Source organism: Dermacentor variabilis, chromosome 4 (genome assembly GCF_050947875.1).
Source record: "Dermacentor variabilis isolate Ectoservices chromosome 4, ASM5094787v1, whole genome shotgun sequence".
Taxonomy (NCBI): Eukaryota; Metazoa; Arthropoda; class Arachnida; order Ixodida; family Ixodidae; genus Dermacentor; species Dermacentor variabilis.
Window position 1 is genome coordinate 147,331,309 of NC_134571.1, and position 18,904 is coordinate 147,350,212.

An 18,904-nucleotide genomic window follows, 5' to 3' on the forward strand; every position below is an offset into this window, starting at 1 on the left:
TACTTCGCGCCTAATTGAAAAAAAAACCCCCCAAATTTTACCTACATGGTTTGTAAGGTTCCCGCATCCGTATATGGGCGTCTTATTGAATTCGACAGACTCTTCAGCTTCCCTTCAACTCGATCAAGTTTAAGCGTGTTTTCTTTAACCTTTTTATCTTGCGGGTCATGTGGATAATTTCAGGTGTCATCCATGGTGTTTGTTTGCGGACTAGTTTATATTTATCAGACATAAATTCATCAATACAGAACTGACACATGCTTTGAAAACGGCGCCAAAGTGCTATCGCATCACTGTCGTTATAGTCGGTGAGGCATGCTTCCATATGTTCTATTATGGCTGCATCATTTGCGCGTGAGTAGCCCTTGAAGGAAAGCTTTACAGGTTTCTCAGATGGGGTGGAAGAGACTATGGGTACAACGATACTGACAAGTAGGTGATCAGATATACCTTCTACAACTGCAACGATGTATTCAGTTAACATTCTGGGCAAAAATACTAGATCAAGCACAGATTGGCAAAGTCCTTGCACACGTGTTGGCTCCTGAACAACTTGAATTAGGTCATGCGTTAGGACATTATGTTAAGCATGCTGCTTAAATGTTTACTGTTCGGTGAAAGTGCTTGCAAGCGCTCCCAAATGACGTCAGGTAAGTTTAGGTCACCTACAAGTAACAATTTGTTTGACTAGAATTGAGACATGCTTTCTTGTAGCTTGACTAGATACTCAGGTGGTGCATCGGGACGTCTGTAAATTGCGTACAAAAGGAATTTGTGGCCCCAACACGTGATTTTATACATAAGCATTCGAGACTTGGATCGTCTTCCAGGAGAACAGCTTCTATATGGTGTTTATTAAGGATTGCAACGCCGCCTCCTCTAGAATTCCGATCCTAGCGGAATACTTGATAACAGTGTGGGAACACATCCTCGTCACTGTTGCGTTTCGCCTGCGACACGTGGTTTTGCCGGCGCGACTGCGGCGGGGCGGCAGACATTTTGGCCCGATCGTCGTCGCCGCAACACTCATCGCCAGGTGTTTCCAGGCGCGTCTGCGGCGATGCGACCGCCTAGGGATCCTCCTCGCATTCCAGTCATTGTGCCCGAAACAGGCGATGCCAAAGCAGGGATCTCGTTCCAGTTATTGGGCCCGAAACAGGCGATGCCAAAGCAGGGATCTCGTTCCAGTCATTGTGCCCGAAACAGGCGATGCCAAAGCAGGGATCTCATTCCAGTTATTGGGCCCGAAACAGGCGATGCCAAAGCAGGGATCTCGTTCCAGTCATTATGTCCGACCGGCAGCGCCACGACAGGGTGCTACGAGATCGTGCGCAGCGCCACGACAGGGTGCTACGAGATCGTGCGCAGCGCCACGACAGGGTGCTACGAGATCGTGCGCAGCGCCACGACATGGTGCTACGGCATCGCTACGACAGTGTGCGTCACCATTAGCCCATTGTACATTCACGTGCTCGTCTTTTGAGGGGTTCCTTCTTGCCCTCAACTGCGAGAGTATAAAAACAGCTGCCCCCGGACGCCAAAAGGAGGGCTCCGATTTCTTCTGTTGAGTGAAGTGCTCTCCCGTCCCTCTACTACGGTCAAACCTGACCGCCAACTCTTTGCGATGTTAAAATAAACAAGTTGTTTCGTTGTTACCAGTCGACTCATGCTTTGCCGGGACCTTCGGATGCTTCCAGTTGTACCCCAGGCCGCCAGGCCAACGCTACCCTTGGGGCTTGCGACCCAGGTACAACCACGGGCGTCAGCGCCGAGTTCCCAACAGATCGTACCAGCAGACCGATCCCAAACATCTGGTGGCAGCGGTGGGATCGCCTACGACTTCAAACAACGGTCTGCCAGCGGCGAGATCACGACAACGAAGGCCAGCAGCGAAGAGATGCAGTTGACTGTATGCTGAGCAGCTCAACGACGATCCGGGAGCAGTGCAACGAGCCCTGTGTGACGACTGGTTGCCTGCAGCGGAACGACTGCGCGGAATTCCTGCCTGCGAGGTTTGGTGAGTGCGGGACTTTCTTCTTCTGAGCTTTGCCAGGCTTTTGTTAGTGTCAGAAACAGAGCTGGTAATTGTGGTTGTCGTTGCTGCCGGGTTAGTTTGCGGCAAGACAATAGTAAGCAGTAGAGAAAGCAGCATTCAGAGCAGCCATGGATTTGAAGTCGTTGCGCAAACCGAAATTGTTGGAGCTTGCAAGAGAGTTGGGTCTGGATGTCTCAGACAAACTAAGAAAACCTGAACTGCTAAAGGCTATTCTTGAGTTAGAGGCTGAGGATGACGAGCTGTCGGAATGCCTTGAGACTATTGAGGAGAGGTCAAAAAGACAGGAGCGCGAACTTAAAGAGCAAAAAGAGAAATATGAGCGCGAACTTAAAGAGCAAAAAGAGAAACAGGAGCGCGAACTTAAAGAACAAAAAGAGAAAGAAAAAGAAGAGCGTGACCATCAACACGCTTTGGAAATGAAGCGTCTCGAGATAGAGATGGAACGCGCTCGTAATGGAAGTCAGGCACACGGTGCAGGAGAACGCGTATTGTTCAAAATGACTGACCTGATGCGGCCGTTTAAGCTTGGAGAGGACATTGGTTTGTTCCTGGTTAACTTTGAGCGAACGTGCGAGAAGCAGGGGTTCTCTCGGGAAACGTGGCCACAGCGCTTGCTCACTTTGTTACCCGGCGAGGCGGCCGACGTAGTCGCTCGCTTGGATAGAGAGGAAGCAGAGGATTTCGACAAAGTAAAATCGAGTCTGCTAAAAAAGTACCGGCTGTCTGCGGAGGCGTTCCGTCGGAAGTTTCGGGAAAATGAGAAAGGCAGAAGTGAGTCATATACAGAGTTTGCGTATAGGCTTATGTCGAACATGCAGGAGTGGCTCAAAGAAGAGAAAGCGTTTGGTGACCACGATAAAGTTCTGCAGTGCTTCGGGCTAGAACAGTTTTATAGTCGGTTACCGGAGAACGTGCGATACTGGGTCTTGGATAGGCCAGACGTTTGTACGGTGGCTAAAGCCGCTGAGCTAGCCGAGGAGTTTGTGACGCGTCGGGCTCGCGGAGCTAAGGACGGTCAAAAGGGTGAATTTGGCTCGAAGTTTGAGAGGCCGAAGTTCACACCCATGAGAGCAAAGGGGAACACGCGTAGTGCGGATGCGAGTGGAAGCAGTGCGACCGAACCTAAGGAGACGGCGGCAGCCGAAGCCGAACGCAGAAAGCGGTTCGAGATGAGGCGAGCGGGCGTTTGTTATACGTGCCAGAAGCCGGGTCACTTTTCGGCGCAGTGTCCGGAAACAACACCAAAAGTTGTGTTTTTTTCAATAGGCAGCACTGACGAGAACATGAAGCTTCTCGAGCCTTACATGCGAGACCTCCTCGTGAACGGGAAAGAGTGCCGAGTGCTTCGCGATTCCGCAGCTACGATGGATGTAGTTCACCCATCTTACGTAGAACCCCATATGTTCACGGGCGAGTGCGCGTGGATCAAGCAAGCCGTGGAAGCTCATAGCGTGTGTCTGCCGGTAGCAAAAGTGCTTATTGAAGGACCTTTCGGAGCGCTTGAGACAGAGGCGGCAGTGTCATCTATGCTGCCACCCCAGTACCCGTACCTATTTTCAAACAGGTCCGATCACCTCCTGCGCGAGAAGGGGCTTTTGTTTGGTGAAGCTAGTGTTCAGGCCTTAACCAGATCGAAGGTTCGGGAGCTCGCTGCAAAGGCGGTAGTTGCGGGGCCGACGTTATCGAACAATGAAAAAGGGTCAGAGGCGCAGCAAGCCGATATTCAGAGCACGCCCGAACTGAATAAACTTGAGTCTGTAACGGTAAAGGCGCCAGATACTGGAGAGGAAACGCCCGACGCGGGAAAGTTAGAAGAGCTATCTACTGATTTGCTCATCGCGCCTACGTCAGACGGACTTGATAGGTTGCTAAAAGTCAGCCGGACGGCTTTGATAGCCGAGCAAAAAAAGGATGGCAGCCTGGAAAACGTGCGCTGCAATGTCAAAGAAGGTATCGCCAGGAAAACTGCGCGTTTTGTGGAAAGAGGTGGAGTCCTGTACCGGAAGTATCTAGACCGCCGAGGAGTGGAGTTCGATCAGCTGGTCGTGCCTCAATGCTATCGTCAGGATCTGTTGCGCTTGTCACATGGGGGTTCGTGGTCCGGACACCTAGGAGTTAAGAAAACTAAGGACCGTCTCTTGCAAGAGTACTATTGGCCAGGGTGTTTTCGGGACGCAGACCATTTCGTGAGGACATGTGACACTTGTCAGCGGGTGGGCAAACCAGGGGACAAATCGAGGGCGCCGTTGAAATTGGTACCTATCATTACGGAGCCTTTTAGACGGCTCGTTATTGATACTGTGGGACCTCTGCCGGTAACAGCCACGGGGTACAGACGCATTTTGACTGTGATCTGCCCAGCGACAAAGTTCCCTGAAGCAGTGCCGCTTAAAGAACTCAGCTCAGTTGAGATAGTTAATGCACTACTGTCCATATTTGCGCGAGTTGGTTTTCCTGCGGAAATCCAATCAGATCAGGGCACAGTGTTTACTAGCGCTTTGACGACAACTTTTCTCGAAAGGTGTGGGGTAAAGCTGTTACACAGCTCAGTGTACCACCCACAGTCGAATTCCGTTGAGAAGCTCCACTCCGTCATGAAGCGCGTGTTGAGAGCCTTGTGTTTTGAACATCAAACTGACTGGGAGCTGTGTCTGCCTGGGTTGATGTTTGCTTTAAGGACCGCGCCGCATGCGGCTACGGGGTTTTCGCCAGCTGAACTGGTGTACGGTCGCTCGCTTCGATCTCCGCTTCGCATGCTTCGAGAATCATGGGAAGGTAGGGGCGACGACCCAGTCGTGGTGGAGTACGTGCTTAAGCTCCTCGAACGCTTAAGAAGGGCACAGGAGTTGTCAGGTGAAGCAATGACAAAGGCCCAGCAGAGGGCCAAGGTTTATTATGATCGGACAGCCAGGGCCCGTCGTTTTGAGGTTGGCGATGAGGTCATGATATTGCGCACATCGCTAAACAACAAACTAGACGTGCAGTGGGAGGGCCCAGCGCGAATTGTTCAGAAACTGTCGGACGTTAACTACGTGGTAAGTCTGCCAGGAAAGCGGAAAGCACAGCAAGTTTACCACTGTAATCTGCTCAAACCTTATAGACAAAGGGAAGCAGTGGTGTGCATGATGGTAAACGTTCCTGAAGAGCTTCCGGTCGAGCTTCCGGGACTAGGCTCAGTGACGAACAGGGAAGACACCGGTCAAGTCATTAGTGACCTTATCAGTAAAGCACCGCTGTCGCCCGAGCAGAAAACCGAACTACACCAGCTATTACAAGAGTTTCAAGGTCTGTTCTCTGAGAGGCCTGGTAGGACTTCGGTACTTACTCATGATATAGAACTTACCTCCCCAGAGCCAGTACGATCCAAGGCGTATCGGGTGTCACCCCGCCAGAGCGATATTATGGAGGCTGAGGTAAAGAAAATGCTACAGCTCGGTGTTATTGAGGCAGGTGAGAGTGATTATACCTCCCCTTTGATTTTAGTTGAGGTACCGGGCAAGGAACCTCGTCCTTGCTTCGACTACCGCAGGCTTAATTCCATCACTAAGGATCAAATTTATCCGATCCCTAACATCGAGGAGCGCCTTGAGAAAGTTAGTAGCGCTCAGTTTATTTCCACCCTAGATCTTGTCAGGGGTTATTGGCAGGTTCCACTTACAGAAGAGGCTAGTAGGTATGCGGCGTTCATTTCACCAATGGCAACATTCCGTCCTAAAGTGTTGAGTTTTGGTTTGAAGAACGCGCCATACTGTTTTTCAAGCCTCATGGATAAAGTGTTGCGGGGACAGCAAGAATTCGCTTTACCGTATCTAGACGACGTAGCGATATTCTCCGCATCCTGGTCTGAGCATATGACACACTTGCGGGCAGTGCTAACCCGCCTGCGCGAAGCAGGCTTGACAGTCAAGGCTCCTAAGTGCCAGATAGCACAGGCCGAGGTTGTCTACCTCGGTCACGTGATTGGTCAGGGTCGTCGCCGCCCCTCTGAAATAAAAGTGGCCGCTGTGCGAGACTTTCCGCAACCGCGCACCAAGACCGATATTCGGTCGTTCTTGGGTGTCGCCGGCTACTATCAGAGGTACATCTCTAGGTACTCTGATATCGCGGCTCCCCTGACGGATGCTCTAAGAAAGACAGAGCCTCAAACAGTCGTCTGGGACGAGACCAAGGAAAGAGCTTTTAGCGCCCTAAAGAGTGCCCTAACAAGCCAGCCTGTGCTACGATCGCCAGACTATACAAAAGGGTTCATTGTTCAGTGCGATGCTAGTGAGCGAGGCATGGGCGTTGTACTGTGCCAACGGGAAAATGGAGAAGTAGAACACCCCGTCCTGTATGCTAGTCGTAAGCTGACCAGTCGTGAGCAGGCGTATAGCGCCACCGAGAAAGAGTGTGCGTGTCTCGTGTGGGCCGTTCAGAAATTGTCATGCTATCTAGCCGGCTCGAGGTTTATCATTGAGACGGATCACTGCCCTCTCCAATGGCTGCAGACCATCTCTCCCAAAAATGGCCGCCTCCTGCGCTGGAGCCTCGCTTTACAACAATATTCCTTTGAGGTGCGTTACAAAAAGGGGAGTCTCAACGGTAACGCCGATGGCTTAAGTCGAAGCCCCTAACGTAGGAATCAGCCTCAAAATTGTTTGTTACTGATGTTTTTCTTCCTGAGGCAGGATTTTTTTTTAACATATTGCTTTTGTTTAGTGTTTCAAAGTGATGATATGCTTTCTAGTGCAATTTTTCAATTTGTGGACGCGTTCTGAGTGATGCTAGACTACTGTAAGGAACTAGGCAGTGGTATAAAAAGGGGAAAGAGCCTGGCAGGGCTTAGTGAGGGTTGTGCCGTGCTTGCTGACTGAGCGGTTGAGTTTTCAGCGTAGTTCTAACGCTTGCCGGGAACGAGAACAAAAATGTGAACTCTCCCGAAGTCACTTTGCAGTGTCCCGTGCGAACCTGAACGAGAGAACGAGGCCTTCTCTGTGCGCTGCGCTCAAGAAACGTCAAGGGACGCCCGACTTCGGTTATGAGCATCATCGAGCGACATCCCTCCGGACAGCGGATGCAGTCCCCTGTCCATCGGGATCTCCTTCCCCCGGCGGGGCGGTCTGTTGCGTTTCGCCTGCGACACGTGGTTTTGCCGGCGCGACTGCGGCGGGGCGGCAGACATTTTGGCCCGATCGTCGTCGCCGCAACACTCATCGCCAGGTGTTTCCAGGCGCGTCTGCGGCGATGCGACCGCCTAGGGATCCTCCTCGCATTCCAGTCATTGTGCCCGAAACAGGCGATGCCAAAGCAGGGATCTCGTTCCAGTTATTGGGCCCGAAACAGGCGATGCCAAAGCAGGGATCTCGTTCCAGTCATTGTGCCCGAAACAGGCGATGCCAAAGCAGGGATCTCATTCCAGTTATTGGGCCCGAAACAGGCGATGCCAAAGCAGGGATCTCGTTCCAGTCATTATGTCCGACCGGCAGCGCCACGACAGGGTGCTACGAGATCGTGCGCAGCGCCACGACAGGGTGCTACGAGATCGTGCGCAGCGCCACGACAGGGTGCTACGAGATCGTGCGCAGCGCCACGACATGGTGCTACGGCATCGCTACGACAGTGTGCGTCACCATTAGCCCATTGTACATTCACGTGCTCGTCTTTTGAGGGGTTCCTTCTTGCCCTCAACTGCGAGAGTATAAAAACAGCTGCCCCCGGACGCCAAAAGGAGGGCTCCGATTTCTTCTGTTGAGTGAAGTGCTCTCCCGTCCCTCTACTACGGTCAAACCTGACCGCCAACTCTTTGCGATGTTAAAATAAACAAGTTGTTTCGTTGTTACCAGTCGACTCATGCTTTGCCGGGACCTTCGGATGCTTCCAGTTGTACCCCAGGCCGCCAGGCCAACGCTACCCTTGGGGCTTGCGACCCAGGTACAACCACGGGCGTCAGCGCCGAGTTCCCAACAGATCGTACCAGCAGACCGATCCCAAACATCACCTATTTCGGACCGCAGCCACGTCTCCGTTATAACTGTCATGTGTAGGCTGTGCTCTAATAAAGTAATCTCAAGATTTTCTGTTTTGTTTAGGACGCTGCGAGCGTTTAGGTTAATAATACACAAGTGTTTGTCGCATTTTTGGGAAGAGCGCCAGGTTTCTGGCTGCGAGGAGACTTTGTTCATTATTCTTACGCGCGTGTTCTTTGCCTCATCCTTGAAAAAAAATTATTTATCAATCTTAAGTTTGCCATGTATCAGGTATATTTTTTACCCCCAAGTTTTTCAGCTTGTGCGCTGTCCCACAGAAGCTTTTTTCTTGTGTGTGTAGCTTGCGAGTAGTCTTTCCTAATGCTTATGCTCGTTCCTTTAAGTTTTGTACAGTTTTCAAATATTAGTTTATTTTCATTGAAATCATGGAGATATGTGATAACTAGACGGTCAGTGCATTTTTGGCCAAGTCTGTGAATGCGCCCGATGGAATTGCACTCTACTTTCAACTTATCTTTCATTACCCAGTGATAACCTTTTCCTTAAGCAGCGCTTCAGTTTAATAATAATAATATTTGGGGTTTTACGTGCCAAAACCACTTTCTGATTATGAGGCACGCCGTAGTGGAGGACTCCGGAAATTTTGACCACCTGGGGTTCTTTAACGTGCACCTAAATCTAAGCACACGGGTGTTTTCGCATTTCGCCCCCATCGCGCTTCAGTTTCATCGAGTTATGCCATGAATAACATTATTTGACGGCCTGTTTCGGTCTTCCCGTTCTGTTAATTTTTTTTTGTCTGGAAAACCAATGACATGCTCCGATGATTTAAGGGTGGTTTTAACCTGATCATCATGAGTAGGAGAAGCTTTTGAAAGCTTTTCTTCAGTTTTAGTGAGCAGCTGTTGAAGGTTACCAATCATCTTTCCGGCTTTAATTAGTTGGGCTTTCTTTTCGTAAATTTCATTAGAAATATCAGTTTGACCTTCAAGTAATTGTTCAAACAGCTCTTTCTGTGTTGGACCAGGGTTGCACTCAATGTTCCCACAAAGTAACTTGCAAACGTCAACGCACTCATAGGCTAAGTCGAGACATTTCCGTGGGCACGGCAGGACATTAATGTTGCGACAATCGCTGCGCAATGAACTGCCGTAAGAACTACTGACCTGCAGAATGCAGACCAGATTTCTGGTTGGTGACATAGCCAGGCTGCGTCCGCCGAGCCCGCTGAAGACGAACTCGTGAGGTGCTTCCTTTATAGCGACACGGTGAGGTGACGTCACACCCTGACTGCCAGGTGGCGTCGCTAGCAGAGTCACGTTGTCAGGAAATGCCATCGCTGTAATATTCTCGGCGGAAAAATCAGGACGTAGTCGATAGGTGTCGATGATGCCACCAGCTTGCGGACACGTGTAGCCACTTGTTGCCGCAGATACGACGAGCTGCAGAATGCAGAGCAGATTTCTGGTTACTGACATAGCCAGTCTGCGTCCTCCGTGCCCGCTCTTAGAGAGTGATGTCCTGAAGAAAGCAGTGAATAACAAAAGAGGTGATGGCACTCTTGTAAGCCACACATTGAGTAGCCAGGTGCTTAGCAGGAATCGAATAATTGCGGTGTGCCTTCCTTATGCAGGCGAGACGAGAATGGCACGCTTGTTGTAACGGCGAAATAGACCATGTGTGAGTACCCCTATACTGCTGAAACGAAAGCGAACCTTATAGTCACAATATGTGCTATCGTTGGCTCTTATTTATTTTTTTTTGGCTCTTACTACTTGTGGACCTCCCATGAACCTGAGAAATTTATTGTTTAATTAAATGCACTGGTGCATATATTGTCACAGCACGTTGATGTAGCTGGAGAAAGGAGCTATACTTCTCCCGTTCGCTAACTTAAGTACGTTTTGGTTTGCCTAAGCACACAAATGAAGGTATAATGCGTCGCGTCATGATTCGGTGCCATGGTTTTTCATCCCCTATTACCACGTCGACTCAAGCCATTTGAACTGTGAGACATGCGTATTTTGTCCTCGGCTATGGTACAGCCTTCTCACGCATAGTACACTAGGCTATTGTTCAGAGGAACGCGTTTAAATTTCCCTACCATGAGGAGAACAGTTGCTTTTTGTAGGTTACGCCAGATGTCCTTTTCCTGAAAGCACTACTCCGCTAAATATTTTGTGTAATACATCAACAAAAGGTAGAGTGAACGCAATTTTCATGTATAAATGTTTTACTAACGAGATGTTTGTCACAAGAAAGATATAAATTACCAGAATCAAGATTACAAGGGGAAGGCGGGAGATGGAAATTCAAGACGATGAGCAAAACGAGGACAAGGTAAAAGCGGGAGCCAACATTTACACAAGTGGACTTATATGTCGCCTTGAAGAAGACAAGTCTACTTGTCGAAACGGTGGCTCCCGCTTTTACCTTGTTCTCGTTTTGCTCATCGTCCAGAATCAACATTGTGGGATAAAATTGAACAAATTTTGTAAAGACAGGCTTTTATGTACCAAAAAAAAAACTGGAACAAAAATTATGAGATATGCGAAATATATGGCCGTCTAATAGGCACTATCTCCGAAAAAAAAAAACACGACAATTTTCATTCGACAGGTATTCCACTACAAAAATTTAAGTGCAAGCGCTACAGTTTGGCTTGCCGGGCTGGTCCGCCGATGTTCTGGGCTGGCTTGCGTCGTCGTCAGTCTCTGAGTCGAAGTCCGACGAAAAGGCAGCATCCTTAGAATCGCTACTGCTCGATCGACCGATAAAATCAGCCACAGACGCAACGGAATCGTAAGATGTGCTATCTATTGAAGCGCGCGCCAGTCCCCAAGGCGGCCATTTCGCTTTCTACTTTGATGATCGTGAACCTTCGGAATGCGTTCAAAAATTAACGCCTGGTGGAGAAATAGCGAGCTGCTTAGCAAACAAAAATGCAGTTCTCCTCCTTCACGTCCGATAGCGCTTTGTGCCGTGAGCGGCGCGGGAGGTCTGAAAAGCGGCGTTTCAAGCCATCAATAGCGGGCTAACGATTCCAATGGGCGCGTACGGAAAAAGTTAAGCCGAATCTTCAGATACGTCGCACAGTGTGAAAGCGCTTGTTTAGTTTCCATTAGACCCCAAAGAAAATCTGCCTAATACGAATCACCCATTTGGTTAAGCCGAAATTCCGCAGCCGCCATTGATGCCTCGCACTCTCGGCACCAGAGGACCGGAGGAGCGATCGCTAGAAGCGAAACGGCGTTTTCGTGGATATAACTACGCCAGGGGCGACGCCTGACGTCCAACCCTGTAGGGCTGAGACCAGGGAAACATTCGCTGAGGAAGTACTCGAAGTGTCTCGGCAGGCTCACAACGATGTGGATGAGGGCACTGTCGAGGAGACACGAGAACCAGCATAGTGCTCACACATTGACGCAGCTTATAATGCCCTGAATACTTTGGGGTATTATTTTTTTTGTGTGTGTGTAGCGGCAGTTACTGAAGGATTTATGAGCAAGTTCCCGGAAATGAAATGTGAGTTTTTGAAAGCGCACACTGATTCACGAAGCGCCAGAAAGCAAGGAATTACTTAGTGGCCCAAATAAAAAGGCATTTAACAATGCTTGGGGGGGGGGTGCATGTGCAATTACTCTATTTCTTTTTACATGCACCTTCTGATCTTAAAATTTGATCACACTTAGAATAGCGGAATATATTTTCCGTGCAGCCTTGCAAGTGCTTGCTCGTGGGGATGGTATAGGTTCCGGAAGGCTCGTCAACTGGTGGAGTTGGCAAGGCGTCATGCAGCGAAGAAGGCAGAGATTGGGACAGGGAAAAAGCGCTCTTGTCGTCGTCGTTGTTTTGAGTTGCGTTCGTCCCATTTTTCTTCTCTGTCCATGCGTTCTCGCGCAACGAATTTTCTGCATCGGGTAGAAAATCAGACACTCTCGCTTTTACATTTCTACGTAGTATTGTTAATTCTGTGTTTTCCGACTTTCGCGCAAAAAAAAGGAGTTCCTTAGGACCGCAGTCATAAGTTTGGCAATATGCAGTGAAATGCATTTAGAAGAACTATGAATTGGGCTAGTTTGTGTGTATTCATTTTTCTTGCGCTAAGTACTGTAAGACGCCACGGAGACGAAGCGGACACTGGATATGAAGCGGACACAATGTCTCTGCGTCATTTGGTATCCGCTTCATATCGAGTGTAATATTTCCCCCGGGTTGCGTCTTGCAGTACTTGGCGAAATAAATATGAAATGAGTGAACTGTATGCCGACATTCATTTATGATGTCACTAACAGGAATAAATATATGACTTTTAAACTTGGGCAACAGCTGACAAATCACTTCCAAGTTCGGACATTCTTTTTTTTTGCAGTTTTAGAAGTGCTAACTTAAATATACTACGAAATTATTGTTCTATGTAAAATATTCCCTCAAGGCAGTGCCGCAGTTTCTTAATAAAAACACAATCGGTTGAAATGTCCCTTAGGACGAATAACCATCGTTGAATGATAATTGCTGTAGTTTCAGGAGTTTTCGAAGCGACGAGAGATCTAGTTTATGAGGATATTGGGCCGAGCGGTTGGTAAGAAAGTGTTTCTTTTTTTTTTTCTTGCCTTGTCAAATCTGTGTTATCGCCTTAGAAAGCATAATCGCCCGAGTATTCACACGAACCAGGCATGACGGCTAAATGAGTGTCGGCATATACAGTATCATTCACTCCTAAAGCGGACACATGGCTACTAAGAAAGCCAATATAACTGCAACTTTTAACCTAAAGGAGCCACTGATACAACGCGTTATGTCAACATTAAGCTCTGTGGGCCTTCATATCATGAATGTGGCATAATTGACCGTGGAATAGTAGATGCGTGATTGTTCCCTTTCAGAATATTCTTACTTTTGGCATGTATGCCATATTTATGGCCCAAGAAAGAAGTACTTCCTAAAGCCTACAGCCATACGGCTCACCACAGACATAAATTACCGCAGCGTGACCTGTAATATAATGCTTCACTGTCATCCTGTTCTTTTCTTCTGTTGGTCTTCTGAAATGAGAAAGGTTGAGCTATGGCAATGTACCAAACTTGACAAATTCAAAATAACAGAGTTGATAAAACTTGTACTTGAAAGTGGAATTTGATTGCAGCCTTGTGACCGGGACGAAAACTGCCAAGCAGGAAGTGACTGGAGTATTGTATACAGCTTGCGCAAAGGTAAAGCAGCCGAAATGGTTGACGAGGAGCCCGTAGAATGTCTTGTCGGTTGTTTTCTTTGTGGCTTAGTCGAGTACCTACCATTACACTGCGCGCGAACGACAGGTAACAGTATAGCCGGTATGCTTTATACGAGTTACATGAACGTTACAGAAGAAGAAAGAAGATAAAAAAATCAATATAGGTTGACGGCTTCCCCGAACTTGTTTGTTAAGACCGAGTCTTTCATTTCGGAAACTACCTTGCATGCGAACTAAATCTGTTATAAAACACCGATTTTCTGATATGCTAATGGAGGCCCCGAGCTTATTCGCTGGCTCCGGCGTATTCGAACGCATGTCCCTGAGGAGGCTGACTAAAAAGTTCGAAATACAAGCCAGCTCCATTCGCAGGAGTCTCTAAACGTGGGTTGAAAATCGGTCCACTGCAAATTGTTGGTGTCATCAATATGAGGATGGCGGTTGAAGTGTCACTAGCAAGTCGGGGCCAAATAACGACGTAAAAATTATCTTTAAATGTAAGTTAGAATTCTTCCTATCCTACCTGTAGCTGCAAAATTCACGAGAATGCTGAACTTGAACGGATGAATTCTGGCGGTTTTACGTGCCAAAACGACGATTTGATTATGAGGCACGCCGTAGTGGGGGGATTCCCGATTAATTTTGACCACCATGGGGATCTTGAACGTGCCCCCAATGTACGAGACATGGGCGTTCTTGCATTTCGCCCCCATCGAAATGCGGTCACCGCGGCCGGGATTTGATCCCGTTACCTTGTGCTTAGCAGCGCAATATCATAGCCATTAGGCTACGGCAGCGGGTATTGCTGAACTTGCCTTCAGCATCGTGTATCCTTATTTTATGTCATCACCACCCCTCCACCAGCCCCTCCCCCTGTGCAGAGTAGCAGGCTAGAACACGCTAGCTCAGGCCAACCTCTCTGCCTTCCTTCAAAAAAAGTCTCTCTCTCTCTCTCACACTACCAGCAATAATGTAAGTTTAAGCTTCCGAGTTAGAACAGTTACCATATTTATTTGCGAATATCCGAATAATCTCTAACTGCCCTATATTGAGGATCTCACATGTAATGTCCCTCTCAGTCCTGGTGGTACTTCATAAGAGAGATGTTCTCGCGACGTCGGCCCCAATAATTTATCAGGTATTCAAGTACTCTTGCATTTAGTTTTATTGCTCACCGTAAGGTAATTATTTCCGATTCAACCAGATCCAGTGATTTACGTGTGTGTAAGCCAACAAAATTTTGTGCTTTCGGGTGTTGTTGCGCGTTAGCAGCTTTTTCTTGCCTGCCGGAAAGGCGATAAAAACCATGGTTTAGGCAGCTTACTGTTTGCCTCAGGATCTGAATGTCAATGGTTGCATTAAACTTATCAGATACTTTTCTTGAGAAGTGGGAACGTCTACGGTTTTCATGGCGGTTGTTTACATGCGCGCGCTCCTCTGCACGTGTGTATTCAAGTGAATAATAACACCACTATTGCGAATCAGCATGCAAACCTGTCGTAGTTGTATTTTCTTAAGTTTCTTTTTTCGGCTCGCATACATTATCTGTGTCTGCCCGCGATGCAGTGCTGAGAGACAAGTGATGTGCAGAGTACTGGACCAGTTGGACAATCGTCCACTTTCAGAACTAAAAGCTTTAGGCCAATGCTCAGAAAGAACATCCGCGTTGAAGGCCTTACTCGCGCTATTAAGGTTCTTGCGGTCTAAGGGGCTTCACGACAGACTCTAAGAATGCCGCCCCCTACCGCTCTGTAGTGTACGCGCTTTGTTTGTGCTTGTCTCCCTTTCTTTCTATCTTCCCCTTCTACTCTGTTTCTCTTTTTATCCCTCTTAACCCTTCCCCCTGCGCAGGGTAGCCAACCGGAACTACCTCTGGTTAACCTCCCTGCCTTTCTATGCATTATTTTCTCTCCCTCTCTCTTCTTTTTTCGGTTTGCTGCGACGCCAGTTGAATGCTTGTTTGACTTCTCCGTCCGTCAATCCAACTGCGTCGAGGAAGACCACTGTCGTCATCCTGTCATCGCCAGGTCGCCTCATTTTGAGCTCAACTTTCGCCATGTATGAGGAAGAAAAATTCTGTCCACAGCCGCCGCACCCACTGCTACGCGCACTCGAGTCACTGCGCTTGATACCGGTGTCCCACGGGCATTCCAAAAGCCTGCGAAACCACGGTCGAAGGACTCAACGGCAGCGAAGTGGGCCCGGCCACGCAGACCGGTTCAACGGCCGTGGAGTCGTGCCCCCATCCATCGTCCATCGAGTCGACGGAGTTGCGCGGAACCCTGTCGAAATCTCAAAAGCCTCCGAGCAGCGGACCCTCGTCACACCGTGTTTACCGTGGGGAGGGGTTGCCAGCGCGCTTGATGAGAAAGAATAACAAAAGAATGTGTACTCTGTAAACATGATTTATTTTCTTGCAGCAACAAGTGTCAGTCCCACGCCGTGTCGGAAACAGCTCCGATCAATAATAAGAATAAAACGTCGCTAATATTTTGTCCTCAGGATAAGATGAGTGATGTTAGCATTTGTTTCTTGCTGTCACAGAGGAGAGCAAGTAGCAAGGGCGCATTCGGATCGAAGCGGGCGGTCTGGGCTAGTCTGGGTGCTGCCATGTCGTTACGCAATAACTGTAACCTGCGCGGTAAAGGCGGTATAGGACACGCATTAGCAGTGGGCCTAACGTATCGCGTGTCACGCGAACGTGTCACATATCACGCAAGGCTAAAGCTCTCTAATTATGTGCATCGCATAGAAGTTATTGACAAGATGGTGGTGGTGCAAACAGCGTCGACGACAAAAATGAGGCATACATGACAATGATGATGACTAGCCTAAGTCATGGCACGTACCAACATTGAGAACCTCCAGCATGGAATAAGTTTTTAAAAAAAATGTTATGCTCAAATTGCGTAGGTGGCATCAGTTCTTGAAGTTCTGGCCGCGGACAAGGATAATCCCTAACCGTGACCTTCAATACGCCTAAAAATAATGTAAGTATTTAACGCAGAAACTGCCTCATCGCTGGCGACTTAAACATTGATTTACAGAAACCCTGATTTTCCAATATGGTGTAAGGAAACTTCATATGTCAAGGTCATCTCTAAAGCCATGCTGCAGATGCGTCGGATTGGTATGTGCTTGGACGTTGTCCTACTGAAAAATTTAAATATTCAATACTGTTCTGTACAACATCTTGCATATTATTACACTGGCCGCAAAGCAACCTCGCCATTGAAAGCACACAAAAGAAATAAACATGATAAACCAAGTTTGTCTGAATCAATTATTATGTAATATGTCGGACTACATCGATAAAAAAATTTCTTATAAGCGTTCGTATAAGCAGCTGCAAACACCAGGTTTCACAAAGCTATACGTTTGAACAAAATAAATTTGGTAAACTCAGCTATGGGCAGTCTGAGACTACTAATTCAATATATGTATTTCGAATTTCTTGCATTACTATATGTGACGTAAACATATATACTGTAACACTGCCGCGTAAGCTCTAAACTCATATATCACATTTGTTCGTTTCAGGTGTTCTAACAGATGTAGTTTACGGAACTGCGATAACGGCTTATGGTACTGAGTTATGAATTTGTATATTTTGCAGATTTTCGAGAATGATTGTGGAAGTATTTAGGCCATAAATCAAGATTATTCCACACAATCGGTACGATTCATATTTTTCTTTTAAATGCGACGAATTGCATTCAAGACAGTTCACCAGTTGTCTAATGAGAGCACTTCTGTGTTTCACATCTATTTGAACAGCGAAATTGGAGTTGGCCTCGGGTCGCCAACCATCCCGAATTTAAAGGGATAGTCCTGACTTAGAAGTAAGCGTACCGAGTCCCGACTTGACCTAGTCGGCAAGGCAAAATGTCCGGATTTAGCATCTTTTTTCTGCTGAATGATAATGAATAAGCAAAATTTAATTTCTATAATGTCTGACAGCTGGGTGGCACGCTCTGCCTTTCTGTCTTCTATTTTGTTGTCATAAACAGAAAAGCGGTTTCCCTTTCTGTCGTCGTTTTACTTCTCTTCTAGGCCCTAAATATTCACAGCACCACGCATATCTATGTTTGCAGACGTGCTAGCCGTGCCCACCTTTCTTGTAAATCGCGACACCACCCCTCCCACTTGTCCCGACTTGTCAACTCGGGAGTTGACAACCCTAATTAACCGTGAGCTAAACCTTCTTCATGATCTCGTTAAGAGTTGCAATGATGAGCCTCACAGACATCATCATCATCACCACCACCACCACCACCACCACCACCACCACCACCACCACCACCACCACCACCATCATCATCATCATCATCATCATCATCATCATCATCATCATCATCACCACCACCACCACCACCACCATCATTATCATTATTATTATTATTATTATTATTATTATTATTATTATTATTATTATTATTATTATTATTATTATTATTATTATTATTATTATTATTATTATTATATGTTGCTCTATGTAAGAACATGCACAGTTGTGCTTTGTTCTTGGATTTAGCAGAAGCGTTTGAAATTGTAAATCATGACATTTTATTGAAAAACTTGTTTCGTTTGAGTTTCAGGGGACCCTTTTTTGATCATATTTATAATTATTTGCAAGATAGGTCACAGGTAGTCGTGGGTAGTAAAGAAATTGTCAGCGCTAGGAAATATATTACAGCTGCGGTTCCACAAGGATCCTTGTTGTCACCTCTATTATTCAATTTATTTATGAACGACTTTGCCACGATGACTACGAAAGGTACGGTGTATCAATATGCAGATCGTAGGGTGCTACTCACACACCACATATGCGAAGAGGAAGCCATTAACGCTCTAAGAATGCGGTTCATAAGGCCATGCAATGGTCTGAAGAAAATTGTACATATATCAATCCTAAGAAAAGCAAAATCATGTGCTTTCTTAGTCCATTAGAAACTCGAAAAAAAGTAAGTTTGCCAATATTTTTTACACGATGAACATTGCATTTCAAGTATATGTACTGCTATAGAATATGCGGAGACATTAAAATACCTGGGGATAACGTTCCACAGCAGCATGTCTTGGTAGTATGACATGGCATTTTTATGTGGCAAACTAAGGACTGTTGCATATCTGCTTTTCAATATGAAAGGTTTAGAACGTCTACCAGTGAAGAAAATGATAGTTCACGCGCTAGCGTACAGTGTGCTGAGGTATGGCATAACGATCATCGCCTAGTTTTTCAGAGCGCTGGAAAAATCGCATTGATAAAATACTAAGAAAAATATTTTAAAATGGTGTTTATGGCACTATATTAGGATAATATTTTTCATGAATTGGGATTTCGCGCATTCGAGGATTTATTTACCAGGATAGTTATTATTCGGCATAATTGGAGTGATGAATTCAAAGAGACATACTGATTAATGGAGCCGTGTCCGCATAACGGCCAGTGAACATATCCACCCTTCCGGGTTACATTTCGAAACTAGGTAATTAGGCGGCCGGGTGCATTCCCCAGGCGATACACCCCAAACACTCCCGGGCGTCGGGTTCAGGAGCGCCTTTACCCACCTTTTTTTTTTTTTTTTGCTTCGGTGGGTGCCGGCGGTTGGTTGCGAACTGTCCTACCGCTGCCGTGGCGGACGCCCT